Source organism: Gopherus evgoodei, chromosome 9, assembly GCF_007399415.2.
Source record: "Gopherus evgoodei ecotype Sinaloan lineage chromosome 9, rGopEvg1_v1.p, whole genome shotgun sequence".
NCBI classification, from domain to species: Eukaryota; Metazoa; Chordata; order Testudines; family Testudinidae; genus Gopherus; species Gopherus evgoodei.
In genome coordinates this window covers 55323890-55328596 of record NC_044330.1, presented here as the reverse complement: position 1 = coordinate 55328596, position 4707 = coordinate 55323890, and the positions used below count along the sequence as shown (strand labels likewise).

Genomic DNA, 4707 nt, shown 5'->3' with positions numbered 1-4707 from the left:
AGCCAGTGGTTGGGTGGGTGGACTGAAGGTTGATGGGTTGGTGAACTCCAGTGACATGCCATTGGAAACAAGGTGCCAAGCTTTTAACAGTGTAATTAGCCACTGGAACAAATTACTGAGAGATGTGGTGGATTCTCCATCACTTCAAGTTTTTCTATCAAGAGTGGATGTGTCCCTAAAAGACGTAATGCCTCCAGAAAATTGGTCTCCATGCAGGGAGAGATTCTTTGGCCTGTATTATGCAAGCAAGTAGCCTAGAGGACCAGAGTGATTCCTTCTGGCCTTAAAATCTAAGAATGAATCTGGGAATCTATGAAATCTAGCTTACTATCTCCAGTCACAGGGGAAAAAGACCATTAGAAATTCAGACTAATATTGGAAAAAATGATTGAAGAGGAACACTGAAAGAAATGGAAGACAGAAGACACCAGGACAGATGTCACACAAAACAAAGAAAAGAAGACAGAGGGAGACAGCAGGCCAGACTAATCAAAGAAGAAATGCAAAGCTACATTTTTCTGTTTACTTATCTCCTTTCAAAGTGACATAAATAATTCTAGTGATAATTGCAGGACGTTGGACTTCTAGAGAAGCTGCTGTTTCATAACTTCCAAACTGCAGCAGCATCTCCAGTGTTGCCAGCTCCTCACAACCAGAGACATTATCAGGAATTTTACTAGAACTGTTTGGTACATTTTTAAAATAGCTAAACAATGAATACCAGGAGAGTCATTTAGTGGAACACTAAGCAGGGAAATGGCAAGCGGGCCCAGAAAGGGGAAGAGAGGACAAGATAAAAGAAAGATTTTTTCTTCTCCTTAATATGCATCCCATTAATAATGTACTCCCTTCATGAACATTTAGTAACTTAATGGCCTGTTTAAATCTGTCCCACATTCTGTTCATACCATTGTCTCCAAGCTCATTCAGAAGTCCCCTTGGGTGTTCAGACAACCCAATTGCTTAATAGACTGAACATTCCAAACCTTCTATAAGAAATAATATCCACCCAGCTGTACAGAGCAAAGCTGCCTTGCCATCAATGATTTCTTGGGACAGTCTATGATTCCCTCTGCTCTGCTAGTCTTTGGCTCTCAGATACAGCAAGGTAAGCCCCACAGGCCATGCTTATCCCTGGTATAACTGCACTGAAGGCAATGGAGCTTGGCCCTAGGTTATTAAGGGCCAGACTTCCAAAAGAGCTCAGCATGAACACTTTGGAAAATCCAGGCTTTCTTGAGGTGTCTACATGGGACCTGGCCTCTTTTGAACATTTGGTTTTAAGAACTTTTTCATCTCTGCGTCTCTCCATGCATTCAAGAAAATAAAATACATTCAAAACCCTGTGCCTGTCTTTGGTTCTTACTTTTCTCTTACCCTCAGGGGCATAAATGCCACTAAGATCTTCTTCTTACGCACAACAAATCTATATTGGGGCCAGTCCTCAGCTTCAGCAGGACTTCTGCCTGAGTAAGGGACAGAGAAAAGACTTCAGTATTGGACCTTTATTTTTCAGCTTACATTACATCAATGCCTCAATAGAAGACCACCTGGAGAAAATTGATTGTCTTTAGCAGAGGAAACCAAGGAGACAGCTCGGGTTCTCTCCCAGATGAGTCATGGATCTTGAGGAGAGTGAGGTGGTTAATTAAATGAATTCACGGTCCTGGGGAATGGGGGTGGAGGGGAGAAGGGCTCTCCCAAGGATAGGTATTCTTTGTAGAGGGTTTTGGAGTCTTGGACGGAGTGGAAATTCTCTTTGTGTCTTGAACTGAGATGTGGAGATGCTCTCAGGGGAGGGTTCTTCATGTATAACATTGGGAGGAAGCTGCTTTTGTGGGGAGATTGCAGCATTGCTAACTTGGGAGGAGGGGGTCTGCTCTTGCTTGGGGACTCAGTAACTCTCACTGGGGAGGGAATGTTCCTGGATAGGGGGAAAGGATTGGGCCCCTACAGACATCTTCCATCTGGAACTTACATGCCAAAGTCATAGGTGCATTAGAAGTACCTTGGCTACATCCTGCTATCTCCAGTGGATGGGTAGGGCCAGCCAGCTCCCACTTTCTCAAATGCTTTGCTGCCACTGAGCCTGGCTGAGCAGCTCACCCCAGGAGTGTCTCAGCTGTGTTGATTCATGTACATTACATCCAATGGGCCAAATTAAGGCAGGCCTGCCGGGGGTTCATCAACGAGATCCTCTTCTGCGCCAGCGCTCCCACGTAGCAGGCAGCCATGAATTAGCTGCAAGAGCTGGGAGCACAGAGAAGGGAGGGTCACCGACCCAGAGCTTGCTGGGCCACACTGCTGGAAGTGCCAAAGTCACAAGACTGATCATCACTGAAATCCAGCTCCCCATGCCGGCATTACATGTCAGGCATAAGGGCTCCCTGCACACTGCTCCAGCAGCCAGGTCTCTCCCCCGCCCCGCTCCTCTCCCACAGGGCTCCACTGGCTCCTGTGGCCACTATTCGGCTCTAAATGTTTTTTGGCGTGTTTGGCCATCTGAGCAACCTGACTTGCTGAGCCACCAATAATTTCCCAGTGAGCTCACTACTGATGGTATGAACTGAATGTTGTCAAGTGGATCCAAATAATAACCACCCATCGAGGTGTTACCCAACCAGAGAAAATTGCCTGTCTCAAACGCATAGTAGGGAAAGGGTGTCAGGCTGGCAGCCTCTTGCTCAAGTGAGAGGATTTCTAAAGAGCCTGGCATAATACATGGAGTGCTACTGGGGTGTGTCGGCTGTCTGAGCTGGTAGGAAAGTTACTGACTCACCTGTCAGACGCAGCTCAGCTTCAGAAAATTCCCAGCGAGGTCACTCCCCTTGCCAGGCAGGAAACGCTCGAGACCAATGCAATACATTTATAAATGAAAATAGATAAGCTGGATGAGTAAGTGATGCAATACAAATAAGGTCACGCTCAGCAAGCATGGGGCCATGGCAAGGAGAGTATCATTGGTTCCTGCCAGCCCCCCGGACAGCAAGTTGGTACTGGAGACACTGACCAGACAGCGGCAACAATCAGCTGGAAGTGGGAGAAAGGAGACTGGCTTGCCAGTAATCTTCCTGCAAAGGCAGCCTAGGGCAGGACTGAATCAGCTGGAAGCTAGCAGACATCACCCTCAGCCCCAGGACTTGTGGGAACCTCCCATTGTTCCTGAGCCCCACGTGGAGAATGACATGTACACAGATGAGATGCTTGACAACGTGCTAACAGAAGATTAGGTGGACACATCTGCCACCTGCCCTGAGTGAGAGAGACAAGCCTGATATGGGTCATTATATTGCTCAGGCACTTGCCATTCTGCACACGGCCAATAGCAGACACCTATAGATTCCAGTCAGGGTCGTCTCCTTCAGAGCCACTCCCTAGGCAACTCTAAGCTGTCCTGGGGATCTGTATATGCCCATCTTCTTGAGAAATGGGGACCAGAGTCCCGGATTTCCCTGGGAACTTTTGACCACAAGGTGTATCCCATGCACCAGCAATGTGTTTTGCCTGGGAGGGAGGGGTCTGACTGTTGCATTGTTCTCAAGTGCTCACATGCACACACAGCCCTGGAGTGGTGGTGTACTCTCAGAGGCAGGACCAGCTTCCTGGGAAGTCAAAACCAGTGGCAGAATGTAGTGTCAAGTTGTAAGGAGCATTCACGAAGCAAACTGACTCATGTTTGATTGCTGTAAAATGGTCTTACTCAGGGCCAGTGCAAGGAAGGTTCACGCCCTAGGTGAAACTTCCACCTTGCGCCCTCCCCTGTCCCTGAGCCCTGCAGCAGCTCCCTGCCCCCCTTGCTGTGAGGCACCCCCCACCCCACATGGCAGCTCCCCCTCTCTGCCCTGAGGAACCCCCCTGCAGCAGTTCCCCCCCCGGGGAGCCATGTGGCAGCTTCCCCCTCCAGCTCACCTCCGCTCCACCCCCTCCCCGAGCCCTGCGGCAGCTCCCCACCCTCCCCTCTGCCCTGAGGCACCCCCCTGTGGCAGCTCCCTCCCCCCAGCTCGGGGAGCCGTGCAGCATTCCCCGCCCCAACTCACCCCTGCTCTGCCTCCTCCCTGAGCACGCCATCACTGTTTCACTTCTCCCGCCTTCCAGGCTTGCAGCGCCTAAGCTGATTGGTGCTGCAAGCCTGGGAGGTGGGAGAAGAGAAACAGCCATGGCATGCTCGGGGAGGAGGCAGAGCAGGGATGAGCTGGGGCGGGGAGTTCCCCTGCGTGCCACCCCCCCCTTACTTGCTGCAGGTGGCCCTTCCTGCGCCCCCCTGCCCCAGCTCCCTCCACCTAAATGCTGGAGGCAACTGGGGCGGCCGAAGATCCGGCCACCATGGTCTTCGCTGAAGAAACTGCCGCCCCCCAAATCCTAGTGCCCTAGGCGACCGCGTAGGTCGCCTAATAGGTTGCACCAGCCCTGCTCTTACTCATAACACAGGGGGAGAAAATGAAGGCCTGGAGCTCAGACCTTGGGATAGACACAGTGAATCTGTCCCCTGGGAGGAAGACGGGCGGAATACTGGAGAGAGTGACCATGTCATAACTAGAACAGGAGTACTTGTGGCACCTTAGAGACTAACAAATTTGTCTGAGTATAAGCTTTCATGGGCTACAGCCCACTTCATCGAATGCATAGAATGGAATATATAATACATTGGCCAAACCGGACAGTCACTATGCAAAAGAATAAATGAATAAATGGACATAAATCTGACAT

General features: G+C 50.1%; 1 long non-coding RNA gene across 1 annotated transcript; it reads right to left on the bottom strand.

Moving 5' to 3' along the window:
• Nucleotides 1–1379: 1379 nt before the first annotated feature.
• LOC115657806 lies at nt 1380–3723 on the bottom strand. Its single transcript, XR_004002063.1, has 3 exons — nt 2780–3723; nt 2009–2250; nt 1380–1466 (listed from the first exon to the last, which is right to left on the bottom strand). It is a non-coding gene; the product is annotated as an uncharacterized LOC115657806 (long non-coding RNA).
• Nucleotides 3724–4707: the final 984 nt, after the last annotated feature.